Source organism: Pholcus phalangioides, unplaced genomic scaffold (genome assembly GCF_987345545.1).
Source record: "Pholcus phalangioides strain wild (caught in Gottingen) unplaced genomic scaffold, Ppha-v1.0 ptg000039l_1, whole genome shotgun sequence".
In the NCBI taxonomy this organism is placed as follows: Eukaryota; Metazoa; Arthropoda; class Arachnida; order Araneae; family Pholcidae; genus Pholcus; species Pholcus phalangioides.
The window spans coordinates 12,166,712-12,184,012 of record NW_028301625.1 but is presented as its reverse complement, the minus strand read 5'-3'; the positions used below and the strand labels follow the sequence as shown (position 1 = coordinate 12,184,012).

Below are 17,301 nucleotides of genomic sequence, written 5' to 3'. Positions count from 1 at the left end.
CTTTTGGATCACCCTGTACTTTAAATATCAATACTGTATATCTGTTATAAGTTCAGCTGTACTGTACATAGTTTTTAATTTGTATAAATGTGAGCGCATGAGTTTGGAAAAGTTTATCTCTAGTTGTATCTATGGACTCGTAAACATAATAAAAAGTGATTTATGACTCGCGTTTGATTGGTTCTAGCTGATCAAACACGTTCTGCTTGCGTATCACAATGAATAGGCATAAAGAAATTTTAAATAAAGCAATCTTTTAGTTTCTGCTATAGATGATTCGTAGGCCGTACAGCTTTGTTGATAGAAGCACTGTATCGCATAAACAAATTAAAATATGGACAGCAGAGTGTTTAATGTGTTTTTGTAAAGAATAGTTTTCTTACACTTTTCAATTAAAAGTTCGTATACATTCGAAATCTCGACGCATTTATTATTTTTTGTCATAAATATGGTGTATGAGTGGCTAAGTACTACGCGATGGGTCGAGATTATATATATATATATATATATATATAATTGCAATTTGAATAAAGAAAACTCTCCTAAGGATAAATTATATCATTCTGAACGATGAACTCAAATGGGAAACATTAAATCAAATGGGAAAAAAATATATATATATATATGCATAGATAAGAATGAAGAGTCTTTATCGTTAGAAAGAAAAGTAACATATTAAGTCGCACGCGTATAGAATTTTGATTTGAAGTTAAAAAACGAGAACGATCGATTTTGGAAATAAAAATGCCGAAAATCTTTCACGAACAAAATAGGGCAGGAAAGCCGAAAAAATAAAAACACCAAATTCTGTTATTTCAAGTCAAAATCCTAGAACCAAAAGAAAAAAGTAGAACAAGAGGATTTGTTATTTTTATTCTCTGAAAATGATGCATTAGACTTGAGTACTTGAAACCAAAATAGCGCTAGATAGTGAAATACATTTTGTCCGGATTGAAAAAATCACAAAATATGCGAGGGAAGTTATAACATTTTTAGAGAGTAATTATGACTATTAAATCAGATTTAATACATTAATAGCGGAATAAAAACTCTTTACAATGTGATGAATTATAGGATAATTCGAAGTATGAAATAAAAGATCAAAAAGAACGTCAGTGATTGCATACTCGGATTATAATCTGTATGAAAACGCCTTCAACAATCCAGTCACGTTAGGGATTTGTTTCATAAATACCCTGACTGTATGTTTTTTTTAGCATTTCCATTCTCTCTGATTAAAATAATTTCAATGAAATAATTGAAGCAAATGTTTGCTAATACATCCGCATATCTAGATGGACAGAAATCATTGCCGATAGCGTCTTCTTGTTCTTTACTGTTGAATGCGACGTGTGTTGGTTGAAAAAGTAAAGAGAAAGTAAGGAGAGGATGAGAGAAAGATAAAATACATAAATATAATTCGAAAACCTGTGCATGGAATAAGGTGAGCAAACAGGATTACGAGCGTGTCAACAGTATTTGCAATGTTGCTTACGTAATACAATTCTTCTCCGATATTTTTAGAGATAAAATATGGAAAAAAAAAAGGCCGCGATAATGTTAATGCTGTTCACACTTTCTTGTAGATATAACCGTGTTTCCTTCGTAAAAGCAATATTGCTCGTATCCAGCCAGCACAGGGTGGATTTGTCATTGTGGTTTTAATGAAAAGAAAAGAAAAAAAAGCTTTAATGTAAAAGTTATCTTTGTTCCTTACATGTTTCGGAAATGGTCGGCATGGTATCCAAAAAATTCATCATGTTCTAGGACAAACTAAACTGACAATGATGGATGCGATTTGCTAGCTTAATCTGATACACTACAAGATCAAGAATACGCGTTGGACACATAAAAAAAATTACTTTCTTACAATATTTCTTTTTTGGTCATTCATCTTTCACAAGAAACTTGCCGAATCTTTATTAATGAAATTACCATAAACAAAAACTTCTGGAGGAACTAAAACTTGAATGAAATATTTATGTACCGAAAATTTCAAGCAGGAAAAAAGGCAACAAAACTTTAAATCAATGTGTGTTATCTATCATCAACTTTGCACGTACAAATGCCTTAACCCTCAATAGTTTTCCTCCATAAAAACGCATTGAACTTTATTTTTTTTATAAATACAGTTGTAAATGAGTGGTTACTGTTAACATATTTTTAATTCAAACAATACGTTAGCACAGCAATTAAATTAATTACAGTGGATTTTTTTTATAGGTTACAACGGCCAATTAAGGGTATATACAGGGTGGTAACTATCGACCGCTCAATAATTACACACGTGATTCCTTGTGAAAAATTAATATGGAAAAGTGTTTTCCATTTGTTTTGATCTGACCCATAATTAATGAGTCATAACACTTTAAAAATTTATGACGTCACTTTAAAGTCCTGCCAAATTCACCAACGTTTAACTTGGCGCTTTTAAAAATGTTTAACATATGCCACACATTATATAAAAATATATATATAACCTCGCATAAAAATTCAGAAAACAAAAGCGATATAAAAACCAGTTTTTTTCCTCGCAGTTTTCAGGAAAGAGAAAAGTCAAAATATCAGAATATGTTCTTTGCATCTCACAACGCCAGCTTTATAGAAATTATATTTATAAGCGTTAGTCATTTTGTTTTGTTCTGCGGAAAAAAAAAGTACCGAGTCTTTATATTTTTTTTGGTTATAATTTCTAATTTGATGGCATTCAGCATACACGAATATTTGTTACAATTAAAAATTTTTGAGAAGGATGAAGCAATTCTTCAAAATTATTTTTTTTCGAATAATGCTGGCTCTAACTACCATAAAACTAAATTTTTGTAAGTAGATTAAAATAGCCAAATTTTAGGCAAGCAAAAAAAAAAAAAAAACATTTCATTTTCACATGTTCCCAAAAGAAATTTTGATGGCTTTAAGTAAATTGGGGCTGTTGATTTCAAAACTGGTGTTCTATTTGCCGCATTGGCTCTAGTTTTTGAGATAATGCATGATATCAATATTTCAATATAGTCTGCAGCCACTGATTTTTGCGTGGAAATTTTTTCTAACTTTTTGTTTACTTTCCTATTTTATTTAACACATCACATTCATATCATTACCAGACACACATCAGTGATCTCTCTTTATGTATTAATATTAAGTTTATTAATGATTTACATTCCACACAGTTTTTAGGTGATTTGTATATGCTTATGGCATGTGCGGATCTAGAGCTCGCTGTTGGGAGGGCTGATTTTACAAAAAAAATAAAATAAATAAATAAAATTAGTTAGCCACTGTGAATAGGGTGATCATACGTCCTTCATTTTGTCCCGTATTTTTCATAGTCCCGATTGTTTGTTTTTTCTCCGTACCGAATTTGTTGAAAAAATGTACTGATTTTTCCTATATTTTAGTCGACGTTTTCTTTAATTTGTTATTTAATCAAAAACGTTGATGCAGGTAATTTTCAACGGATTGATTGAGTGCAATATAATCATAAAAGTTCCGAAAATTTTACAGATTATCGCATTTTGCTTGGGAGGGGGGATGATCACACCACCGATCCGATCACGACCCCTCCCCATAGATCCGCACCTGACTTATGGTATTACCATTAAAATTCAACTTTCACTTCATCCCAAAAACTAGAGCCGATCTGATAAAACCAATGTCAGATTCGGTATCAGTGCCCCACACAAAAGCACCCTGAAATTACTGAAATATCTTTGAGAACAAAATCAGCGTTGATTATCGTAATCAATAGAAAAATCCAACCAAAAATTATTTTGAATATGTCAATTCATTCCATAATAAGTTTGATTAAAAGTTTCTGATTGAATCGTTGTTATTATTTCACTGTTTCCACCAGTCATATCTTCGTCAAGCTACCATTTTTACATCCTTCATTGATGTTTTTTACGCGTGTCAGTTTCAATGAAAGTTCAAAAAACCCTAAAAAATATTGCCGTTTTATTGATCAACATGTAAAACGACATTAAAACGACAACGTAAAATAACGATCCACAGCAAACACGTACGCACTGTATGCACCTTCCCTCAAAAAATTTGACTTGGTAGCGAAAGTAAACAAATTGCCACATTTTGGCAAAAAAGTTGATTTGGGTAAAGAAAAATTCAATCAGATTTCATTTGGCTAACATGGTAAAATCTGGTGATAAATTTGCCAACATAGAGGACTAAGTTAACACGTAAGCTGTACGTAATAGCGAGGTTATAGTATCACACTACGTGGAGAGAAAAAGTTCCAATCGTGAGGAAGAAGGCTTGAGAAGCTTGGCTTCTATTGGGATTAAATATTTCAGTTAATTTTCAAGAAGTGACAACCCGCTGCTGGCGGAGAAATGTGCTTTCGTTCGGAGTTTGGCACATAACTGACCGTTAGAAAAATAATGTATTTGTATTTTATTCCAACTCTCTCAATTTTGGTGTGATTTTATAAACATCTGAACACGTAAAATTTGAGCCGCTCTCAAGAAGTGACACCAACAAGGAATAAACTTTTCTAGATAAAAAAGTGTTGTATTTTGAAAGCCATATTTTTTTCGTATTAAAATGACATTAAAAGATGTAATTTCTAAAATGTCAAAGAAATTGAATCAGTACAATGTGTTTTTTAACCATGTATTTGCCATGTAAATTCAAATACAGTCGAACTTGATAAATTCGAATCTCAAGGGGCTAGCAAAAAAGTTCGAATTATCCAAAATTCTAATTACCCAATTTATCAATAAAGGATGACTACGCTTTCATAAAAGCATCAAAAACTCTTGATAATTATGAAAAATACATTGAATGCTATCACTTATTATGTTAATTTCCTCTTTGTTGCAACTGGGGTTTGTATAGAACTTAAACGATGACGAAAATCATTTCATTCATAAATTTGTAATTTTTTTCTTTTCGTTGCTCTTAAACATTGCACAAAATCTTCAAGTTGATTTAGAGAATTCAGCGTTATTATTTTTAACATGTCTTTAGTTTCTGCAAGTGTTGGAATAGGGAACGTTGGTGTTTTCTTAGATTAGTTTTCAACCTCTTCGTGAGAAAATTCAATGTGATTTTTTATTCTCTACTTTCCCCAATGTCCACATCTGTAAGTTAATCACAATTTTTTTTGAGTCGAGCAAGCGTATGAACCTCGTTTGGACAGGGTGAAAAATGTTGCATTGATATCCCAAAAAAAACCCGAACAAACAAACAACCAATAATACTAGCAGTACATGAACCTTCAACACGTTTTACCAGAAAAGTCACTAGGATTTCAAAACCCCGGCTTTTAGAATTCTGTCTTAGTAGAAAATTACCGCAGCCACACTCACACAAACGTACTTCCTGAGTAGTAGCGTTTACATCTGCAATCGGTAGGTGCTAATGAAGTCATCCAAGACTCTGTAAAACACCAGCTGCAGTGGGAATTACCAGTGTGTGAAACTGGTACCATAATCATTGCTCCTTAGAACCAAAACAAAAAAATGCAAGATATACAGAAAACTGGATGTTGTGAAGATATTTATTTTTTGAGACATTGATTTTTTTTAAGGACGGAAAAAATTCATCTCTGCCTCTACCGGGAGTCGATTCACAAAAAAAAAACATTCACAAAATAAAAAAAAAAATAACTCTTCACAACATCCAGTTTTCTGTATATCTTGCATTAACGAAGTGGAGAGCGACATCATGTCATATACAAAACAGAAAGGTTCAAATTTTTTGTATTGTTATTTTGTAAAAAGTAGAAACGCTGCATGTTATATTCTGGAAGAGTTCAGTGAACCACGGAATAAAGAAAAGACTGAGTAAAAGTTAGCTTGGAATTTTGAGAAAAGAGAAATTTTGCAAATGACATATCTCTGAATCAACTTCGGATTATCCAAAAACATGAGGGAAAAAATCGAATTAAACAAGAAATTTCAACATTATAATAAATAGGGAAACTCAAGAAGAGTTCCAAATATTCGAATTAAACAAGTTTGTATTACCAAGTTCACCTGTATATACGGGACCATTGATGGTTAAAATATTTTACATTATAATACAAGCTGTTATAACAATTATTAGTGTTAAGCTGTTATTACAACTCATATCGACAAGATGGACGCATGCAACAATATTAAATTAAAGGGCGTCGGAAAGATATAAACCAAATCAGGGTTTTCGACCTGGTTCTTCAAGTTCAAAGGCTGAATATTAAATCCCAATGAAGGCCTTGAGCAGTTTCCTGACCTACAGATTTACCTTCTTGTTTAGCTACTCGATTACTCACTGTTTGTCTCAAATTACCTATGTTCAATTGGGGGGTAGCAATTATATATTTTTTAAATGAAAGAAAATGATAGACATAATCTTCCTGGAAGATTTATGGTATTCACATATTAGCCTCGTACCTATAATAACACTATGATAGTGATAAATATCTGGAATTCACCAAAGTAATAGAGTTGGTTGTCACGTCTCGATAATTTTACGAAGACTTCATTAATTAATTGAGAATATTAGAGTATAAAGAAGGAATCTGATTCCATTTTGTAGTTTGATACTGTATATCAGATAAAATAGGGAATATTATTGGGATGCTTTACTATACCACGGAGTCGATGGACTTAAAAGAGACACTAATTCTCTCCCTGAATTTTCAAAAAAATCACCGCTGAAGATTGCAATCATTCAATAATCGATGCAAGAACAGTTTTGTGGCACTCTTCAATATTGCGAGAGAGATATGATAGGGGGTGTTAGTCCTAGAGATCAACTAATTTTTGCTCTATACATATCATTTTATGAGTGACCCGCTAAAAGTCTTGGAATTCGGATCCGTCAAAAAAAACTTTCCAAAGAGGTTCCAGAAAGCCGGGCTTTCTAAACCAGTTTCCCAACCTTTTTTGTCCCATCGTCCTCTTCTTCATAAATTTTTTTCTCCCGTCGCCCCCAACGCAATCTAACCCATAGGATCCTATGTTATATCCGTAGCTTCTACCGCTCCCTGGAATATTCCATCGCCCCCAAGGGGGCGTTGACGCCCACGTTGGGAATCACTGTTCTAAACGCATGGTCATACTAGATAGTGCAAGTGCATATGGATCCTAGCGTTAACGAGACATGCGAAACAAAATAATTTGTAATACATTGAAATAAGATTTTGAAGCGGGGTTATACTGGCAATTTAAGTCTGAAAGGTGACAGGCCTAAAGAGTCGCTTTTCCGGAGGGCTCATGGTGCTGTTAAGACCATGCCCCCCCCCCCCTCACGGGAAAGGCTGAAAGGGCTCTGGGGCTCTTAGGTATTTTTCAATATTTAAAACTATAAATTTTCTTGAAAATAAATATAAGAAGACAGCTCAAAAAATCTTAGTCTGGGATCCTGTCAAAAATCAAGGTCCCATTCAAGGATGTGGGGGGAGGGCGAATTCACTATCGCTGTTAATATATAAATCGACAAATTCTTCATCAATAGATCAATAGAATTTCAAGTTCTGACTTTTGAAAATCAGTTATATGAAATCAATACAATAAGATCCAGTTTTACAGCCTCCAATATTTTGCGGCCCGGTGCGATTGCACCCTTCGCACCCGCTCTGGTTAACATGAATGAATGAACGCCAGGGTCTCTGCCACCGGACTTATCCCGTTGCCGAGATCTCTTCCAGTCCAGCTTCGTGGCAGAGTCTGGAACAAAGTGAGGGCACCTAACAGTCTGAGTGTGTAGCTAGTGTTGTGTATGATATTTCAGTGCTGCCATCTATACTTCAAATTGTGAGTGAAGTGTAATGATTGAATATTTGTAGGCCTGTTGCTCTCTGTGGCGAGACTTTTTAACGGGGAGATCGGCTCGCATTCGCGCCTTGAAGTTGGGAACCACAGAAAACCAACTTCAGCCGACCACCACTGTGGGGTTCGAACCCGGATCCTCACATCGCGAGTCTGCCACTATAACCACTCGACCACCATAGCGGCCGCTCAGGTTAACAAGGTTTCCCCTCGCGGTCATATTTAAGGGGATTAAAACTCAAATAAAAATATACTATATGTATTTGTGAAGTTCCTAATCGTTTTAAAAATGTCTAAAAAGGAGAATGTTGGCCCTATTTGTTTAATACCAAATTTAGGATAGCGTGATTCCAAAAAAAAAAGGTTCATAGATTGCGTTCCGTCCAGGAATAGAATTAGAAGCCGTGAGTAATCAAATAATTTTCTCAGTAGAAAAAAGGGTAGAAATTGAAAATAATGAAAAATCCGTCAATAGAAATAAGAAAATTGCGAACGGGGACTATATATATAGCAGAAATTATATATATACGTTGAGTGCAAAGTAATAAATACCAAGAATAGTAGTCGAAATTATGTTGTCCGCGAGTCTGTTCAGTCAGTCTACCAGAACGAAACTACGAGCATTCTCTTATTTTCTCGTCCTCGTAACCCACTTCTCACGATGGTTCAAGATCGCTCTTATTTAACCTGAAGGCGTCTTTCACACAACAAGCCTTTATCATCGTCAAAAGCGTCCGCAGGAGATCCGACGTTCGCCACGCTCAATTAAGCAATTATTTTATTGAACAAAGCAAATAAGGACGTTTATTTCTTTTTTAGACCAACGAAACAAAGGACATCATGAAAATAGGAAATTGTTTCGATCGTTTTCGCCATCACATTTGTAGATACACACACATTAGACAAATTAGTTCTTTTTCTATCGCATTAGTCTCGTTAAGATTCCTTGTACAGATGACAGATCGCTTCAACCGAAACAGATTGTAGGACGATATGTAACAAATTAAAAAGTTCAATCGTGAAAAATTGGGAATTTTCTTTCCTGATGGAATGAATTCTTCCGGGAATGAACTTCCGACTCACGATACTAAAATAACAGATCATTTCCCAGTACTCTACATCTCTAAAAAAACTGAAATGAATGCACTCCGAAAAAAAAAATTAAAATAAATTACAAAGAATTTGAGAAATTTGTTGTAAATATACGCTATAATAATTATATATGAAGATAATGATATATATATATATGTGTAATAAATATTGACGTTTTCATGATATTATTACCTTAAATAGAAACCTATGGGAAACAGAAAAACAAATAGAGAGCGCAAAAGTTATAAAAATTGGATAAATAAACATTTAATAGACAAAATTAATTATCAAAGAAAAACTATACAAAAACATAAAAAATACCCCGTGTTAAAGATTATGAAGATACGTATAAAAATTATGACGAGGCTCTGAAGCAAGAGATTAAAATAGTGAAAAACGAGCACTTCAGGAAAAAAAAATTAAATTGTTATAATATGATATTCGTAAACAATGGGACTTTATAAATCAAACAATAATAAATTAAAAAAACTACCTTGCCAGATACAGCAAATTGTAAACAAGTGGCTGAAAACTTCAGTGCGGATTATATAAACCGAAATTCAGATAGTGAGCATTCTCCAATGTAGGAGCTTCTTTAAACATTGAAAGCAATGCATCGATATCTTCAATGCTGATGACCGGCATTGGAAATAACAGTAAAAATGATCAAAACCATAGCCAAATTTCATAATAACCTGTTATCGTACCTGATAAATACATCACTAATTGAAGGAATTTTTTATCCAGAACTTGAAAAGTATCTATATTGTTCATCTTATTTTCTTTAAAAAAAGGAGACAAAAACCTTCTGGCAAACTATAGACCAATATCAGTACTCAAAATTTTTTCAAAACTTATTGAAAAAGTATAAAATGAAACTGATTAATTATTCAAAGCACATAGACTACTTCGCTGAGAATCAATATGAATTTCAAACAGGAAAAAGCACTGAAATGGTAATCGCAAATGTAAATGAGTACCTAAATCAAAGTTTCAATAACAATAGTTATTCTATATCAGTTTTCACTGATTTGAAAAGAGCCTTTGATAATGTAGATTCAACACTACTATTAAATAAATTGAAGAAAATTAGAATCCGTGGTGAGCTTTTGGGATGGTTCGATATGTATTGCTATGGACAAACACAAGCAATTAGTATAATGAAGGAAAATAGCAATTATCTTGAAATGAAAAAAGGAATACCTCAAGTAACAGTGCTCAGGCCCACTTTTTTCCTAATCTACATACCCCAGTATCAATAAAATTGCACAGTTATGAACATTCCACCCAAAGCTTCTCTTGCTTTCATATAGAAAGATTAAGAGAATATACCTATTTAGGAGTTATTATAAAAGACAGTTTGAAATGAAATAGTCACTCAAACAATGTAGTAAAATTGTAGTAAAATTAGAAAACAAATAGAGGTATTATACAGATTGAGAGAAACATCATAAGAGAGAGATTCCGGAACGCCTTAAGACAGTCTTCCATGTATGGCATAATCAAGAGTAACTTACGCAATAACAGTTTGGGGAGGTGCTTACCACGATAACATCAAAAATTTATAAAAATCAATTTTCAAAAATCAATCGTATAAAACGTAGAATTTTTACATTTAATAATTCAAACCTACCTAAATCAAAAGTTTTAACACTTGAACTGAGGCAAATTAATGTGTATAAATTGGTAATTTTCATGGTAAAAAATCAAAATTTATTTCTGAGAAATAACAACTATAGAACTTCAAATAGGTATAATTATTTTTATTCAACACCAAAACCCCATAAATACCTTATCCAAAATGTATAAATCGCTTGGGACCAGAAATTTGTTACAAATTTCAAAAAAGAAATTTTTGCATTTGCAAATTCTATCTCAAATTTCGAAACATTCATTGAAAATATAAAATGATCAAGGAAATTTTTTTAACTAAATTAAAAAGACAAAATCCGAATTGTATTTACAGTGTCACGCATAAAATAAAAACTGTTGCTTATTGATTACAGAAAAATGTTATTAAGCTCTGGGATGGACCGACTGGGTCCCTAAGAACCATAAGGCAGAGTGTACGTTATGTTTTTTGTTCTTTATTTTGTATATTATTTGTATTCATGTATTTGTGTGTGTGTGTTGTTTTGCAATTAAAAAAATATTCTTATAAAAACACCATGTATTGTGTTATTTAAATAATGATGTCTTTTAAGTGACTCCAATAATCAGTTATTTAAAGGGAAACAATGGACTGCCTGCATAGCGTTTTGATTTCGAAACTTTACGTAATGCAACACTCCGAAACCTGTCTTCGTTATTACAATGATACATCATTGCTTCCATTGAGCGTCTATCCATTTGTCTGTCTCACAAATTATAACCGTATAATCTCGAAACTTTATTAAGTTGCTACATGCAGTGCAGATTAAAAGCACGGAAAGCAAATATTGAAAAATGAAATTTCGACTATTGTCTGTGAAATCATCGATATTTTCCAATGATGCTGCTCATTACTATTGACTTCTCAATATGCAAATGAGAAAATAATCTTGAAAACTAGGTAATAAAACCACAAATGCAAATAAAACCAGGATCTTCCAAGAGAACAAAAAAAAAATATTTGTTGTTTATCTCGATATGGTTCGATAGATAAAGGCGGAGAGAACGTTTCGATTCATAAACTTGCATGATATGACATACTGAAATGATTTCTTAGAGAAAGGGATTAAGATATCGCTGACGATTAGTCATAAAGATGTCATACAAGTTGACTTGTTCAGTTTTCTTGAGCTAACAAAAGTAAGAAAAATAGATGCAGGAAAGTCCATCCAGAAGTAAATTCAGTATTATAAGAATTTTTTTCTATATCCTCTTTTGGTTCAAGAGGTACATGTGTACCTCATTTTTAAATTTTTTTTATATAATCATTCTTTTTTCAAGTTAAGACCTGAAATACACATATGTTTACCTAACTCAAATGGTCCTAGTGGAAATATTGACACAAATGAACTAATTAATCAATAAATTAATCGATTAATTAAAAAATATATAAGGGCATTTTGACATAAAATAAACACAAATTAATCAAAAAAAATTTTTTTAATGGTCAGTTTTGGCTCGGGTGAGAAGAGGCTATTATTGTCACTCCAAATTTATTTAATAACTTTGCGTGTTACATCACTATCACCTTTTGCTGCCAACGCTTTTCACACCAGGACTTAAGAATGCAAACTTCAATACAGACTGCTGGGAAACGATTTTTACGGATCTTATATAATATCATGGACAATTGTGTTGACTGGGACATATTTTCCCAATCCAGTTACACGTTTTTAGTCAGACCAGTAGACATTCTTTACCAGTTAAAGTTCCGCCATGAAAAAATAATGTGCATTTCCAGTCATTCGTCCAGCGTACAAAAAGGGCGTTGAACAAGCTTTCAGCCGAGGTGGTGTGCACAGTGCTAGTTTGGCCTTATATTCATAAGGAGTCTAAAAAAGACACACACACAGAATATTTCAGAATTTTTAATATGCTTTGATTGTGCATCTCCATACCGTTCATCTATATTATTGATGTTCATGTTAACCTATGTGTTCATTAGCAATTAAAAATAAAATAAATATCCTTATCAAAGTGACAAATCTCTGATACGATTCCGGAAGAAAAATAACTTTCGGCACAAATCGTTTAATTTAATCAATTTGACAACGTACAAGAAAAACGTTCAATTTCAACCTAGATAGATGATTCTAAGTTAGACGAAGCGCAAACTTTTCCTGCTACATTCGGGGTTAGCAACCTTGTTATAGAACCGGACTTGAACCATAGCCTCAAGGTGTGGAATACAAAGCGTTGAAATAAACTTATGAAGTAATACGATAATGGAAAAAAAGAGGAAAAGGACTAAAGAAAGCAGCAACTTCATTAGTTGTTCTGTCCGATGACCTAACAGTTATATAGCATCGGTCTCAAGGGAAAACGCTTTCTGTTTATCAGAACCTGACACTACGGGAATCCATGAAAAATTCCCCCTACTGACCGCTATCGAGGTTACGTTCATTCAAAATCGCCAACCGGTTACTGAACTTGACTTTTCTATTTTTTTATTACATTGTTATATCTTTCCTTAATATACAATGTTTTTTTGCAATGCCGGTATTTATATACCATAAATATATATTTATAGAGAGAGAGAGAGCCGTGCTTCGTTAGTTTTGGAGCAATGCTTGGAGTTTATTATGAAAGGGTAGTTTCCAAGTTCAATAGAGAATGCGCTAGGGGCCATATTCCTCTTACTACACCGTCTTCTTGTTTTTTTTTTTGCTTTTCTATGCCAACTCGCTTCCTGCTTTTCGTTAATTCAAAAGCGTCTGAGATAACAATTCATTCTAAACTGTAACCTCCCAAATGGCGTGGAAGGCCATTTCTAGTTGGTATCTTCAGCACAAATTGATTTTGTGAACTGGAACACCGTGGGTTGTTATCTAAAATAACCTACCATCAAAGGCCTTAGACTCAATAATAAAAACTACCCCCCTTTCTTCTAATTAAGTCAAACAGTTAGAGTGGGTTTGTGAAATTGAGTTTAAAACGGACTTAAACATCCAAAAGAGGGGTAAAAGTTTTTCCGCCTCTAAAGCCTTTGTCCAACGCTGTATATACGAAAAAAAGATAGAAATTCGTGGTCTTCGATACAATTTTGGAGAGTTGGTGAATTTATATAGTTACCAGAAATTTTTGAAGCAGTTCGTTCAATGTTGGCATATGTATATTTATTTAAAACAGTGACCAGCAACCCGTCAATCGCCATCGAAAGCCCTATTTTCGCTGATCGCGGGACCGTTTGTCTCGACTAATTTTCTCTTACAATAAAAGTATAAAAAATAATGAGTTGTAAAGATTATATTTTATTCGTACTCGAAAATTTGATTGTAATCTCTAGAAAGACGAATCGTGAATTATTTTTGATAGACTGAATGATGATGATAAAAATGACGACTCAGATCGGGCTCCCACCATACAGTGGAGTTGATTTTTGTATGCGAAAAATCATTGTAGCTCGTCAGTTGAGTTGGGTTGCCTGCTTTTGATTTAGGAACATGATTATTTGAAAATTCGCGCTTTGTTGGATACCATTTATCACAAAATTTCTTATCTTTGTGTTGCATAAATTACATTCATTACGACAAAATTTTTAAAATGAGAACCTTTCTTTGAGAAGAAAAGGTAAACTCTTACCAAAATAATTTTGAACGTTGTCTTTTAGAATTGCAGTTGGGTATAATTCAGTTTAAATTGTATCTCAATTTACGATTTTCTTTTCTTGTGAGTAATCCAAAATACGGGAGAAAAATATCCACTAATAATGCACAAACTTGCCAGCGATTATTCTACTAATAAGCATGAAACGTACGAGCAAAAGAAGCTTTGAACAAATCGGAGCCGACAGTATTGTCGGATTATACTCTATTTATTTTGTTAGCAAACCTACAATTCTTCGGCTCTAACATTACTTATAACTATTTTCATACGAGTGAATAATATTTTATATTTATGAAATGAATTACGGGATCTTCATTTTCTATGGGAAATAAGATACGACATACGAGATTTTCATGGTAACGAGGTAACTTTCAAGGAAGAATTAATCTCTCAAGTCAAGGTACCACTGTATTTTGAAGCTGTAGGATACCTCATTTACTTCTATCAAAGTTCTTTTATTAACGAAAAAAAAAAAACCCCGCAATATTCATATATACAGCTATATATATGCACTCAAAATCTTTGACAGTTACGGAAAAAGAATAAAGAAGTAAAGTAAGAGAACTTTCACTCCTATAATTGTCAGATAAATATCATATTTTACCTAATGCTGGTTCATATAATTATCAAATGAATTCCCTTTTCACGCGTAAGTCTTTGCTAACATCTTTTTAAGCCGATATAAGTGGAAAATCTTTTCTATACTGTGAGAAACGGAATTAAATCTCATCACTGTAGAATTATGAAAACTTTTCACGGGCTAAATACTCTCATAAGTGAGCTGTCAAGAATTCTCCCAGCCGTAAGTAACTTCAAACATATGAAGTGCTTTTAATCCTTATTTTGTGGGCTCATTAAAAGAAAAATTTCAACTAATAATAGAATATTGACGATTAAATGTTAATTCATACATCGTTGAAAGTAGATTCGATCTTTGAATAGACGTTTTGAAAAAATATATAGAGCCTCAACCATATGTACATTCCATAAGAATAATTTCAGATTCGCTTTTATCATTAATGGTGAGAATTTTAATATATATTTTTTTAATCACCCGCACAAAAAACGAAAAACCAATGAAAAAAGAAAATTTATACACACGAATAAAATTTACACAAAAAATTCCTATTCGATAATATCAATATCCATTATTAATGTTTATTCCTCAATTTAAATTTAATAAACATTTAAACATATTTAAAAAATATATATTATTATTTTTTAAAATATTATTTAAAAAATGGTAATTATTAATTTTAATTACTCAAAATTTCCAACGTTAAAAACAATGTTTTGCCATCATAATTTTTTCATGAAATATTTTAACTATAGTTTTTAACTATATAAAACTTACTAACTTGAATATTTTAATAGTATTTACATGTCTTTCTTCTCATTGAAATATAAATTTTTATTTATTTTATTTTTTTAATTAATTTAAGTGAAGTAGAAAATATTTAAGAAACAATAAATAATAGTAAAAACTTTATGAAACATATCACTGAAGTATAAATTTTATAGAGATAAATTCATATTTATTCAAATTTATATACATATTTTTCAAAATTTTCATTTATCATATTTTTCCAAATTTTTATTTATCCATATTTTTCCAAATTTTCATTTATCCATATTTTTCCAAATTTTTATTTATCCATATTTTTCCAAATTTTCATGTATCATATTTTTCAAAATTTTCATTTATTATATTTTTCCAAATTTTCATTTATCATATTTTTCCAAATTTTCATTTATCATATTTTTTAAATTAATTTAAACGAAATAAAAAATATTTATATCACAAAAAAAAGAAACTTCTTTCTTCAACTTACCATATAAAGTTCAGTCTGTCACAATCTCAGTCAAAATTTTATTCCAAAATTTCAGAGATGAATTTTTCACACAGTTTTTTGTTTTTCTGAAGATGGAAAAAAAAAAAAAATACTTAAATTTCTTTTTTTTGTAATCCGTAAAAGAGATAAAAATTATCAACCGCCTACGAAAATGTCATGATTTCGTAGAGAGAGAAAAAGATGATGTGTGTTTTGCTCCGTAAGAGAACAGGAAACTCACTGATGTTCGTAAAAGTCAGCACAAGTGTTGTCAGTCAAGCAACGTTCCATGCAATAACGGTATCTTCGCAAGATTCAGGTGTGGATGTTTTCCCTTCAATAGATGTCATCGGTGCAGGGAGAGGGATTTTTTTTTTTAACCGCCTGTTTGTGGGGATAAAAATGAGCATGCGCGTTACCTCAACGAATAGGGATTATTCACGAGAAATACGAGGGACAAAGGAAAATAAAGTTTCGTTTCCTTACTGGAAAACTTTTTGTTCCCCCCGTTTCCCCCCCCCCTGCCGAGGCAAATTCGGGAAAAATTTCCCACTTTTTTTTCGGCCGCGAGACGAAAAATGTGTACAGTGTAATCGAAATTCGGGAAAATTTTGTGTTTGTTGGGTACAGTGATACCTCGGCTAACGAACGCCTTGGCTTACGAATTTTTCGACGTTTTCGATGACCTCGGCTAACGAATACGGATTCGGCTGAACATGAAACAGCCACGTCGTGAGCTGAATTTTAGCGCCAATCATCATCAGAATTACCGTCGTTTGAGCCAGATTAACTCGTGTCCATTTCAGAATCTTTTTCTACATGTGTGTGTACATCGATTTCCCGTTCTTTCTTTCTTTCAAACCGAGCACAACTCCGCCATGGGCAATTTACTACCGAGTGAGTTGTGTCTAATTTTTCAGTCCATATATTTCAGAAGTGAAGTGTAACGATTTTGCACCGATGTGTGACTTTTATTCACTGTGTGTGGCGAGACTTTTTGACGGGAGGGATCGGCTCGCATTCGTGTCTTGAAGTTGGGAACCACAGAAAACCAACTTCACCCGACCACCATCGTTGCGCCGGTGGGATTCGAACCCAGGTCTTCGCGATGCAAGTCTGTCACTATGACCACGTGACTACCACAGTGACCATTTCTCATTCAGAAAGTTTTTGATCCATTTCATGTAAAATGAAAGATTCACCCAATAGAAAATGCATTTGAAAAAAAAGGAGCCGATGCTTCAATGCACGGCTCTCAGCATCAAGCTGAACAGCCTAAACATTCTAGGGGTGCTTATCTTTTCCATCTACATGTATCAGACACAGAAATGAGCTAACCAAATCGTAAATGG

At 32.8% G+C, this 17,301-nt stretch overlaps 1 protein-coding gene across 2 annotated transcripts in view; it reads right to left on the bottom strand.

Moving 5' to 3' along the window:
• Positions 1–16,266, bottom strand: part of LOC149065591 (sulfotransferase 1B1-like) — a 49,928-nt gene extending 33,662 nt beyond the window's left edge. The window contains exon 1 of one of the 2 annotated variants that reach the window (XM_089253763.1): positions 15,950–16,266. The gene's annotated coding sequence lies outside the window, so the exon portion shown is untranslated. The remainder of the gene's footprint in view (positions 1–15,949) is intronic. The other variant, XM_089253764.1, reaches the window with a different exon arrangement.
• Positions 16,267–17,301: the final 1,035 nt, after the last annotated feature.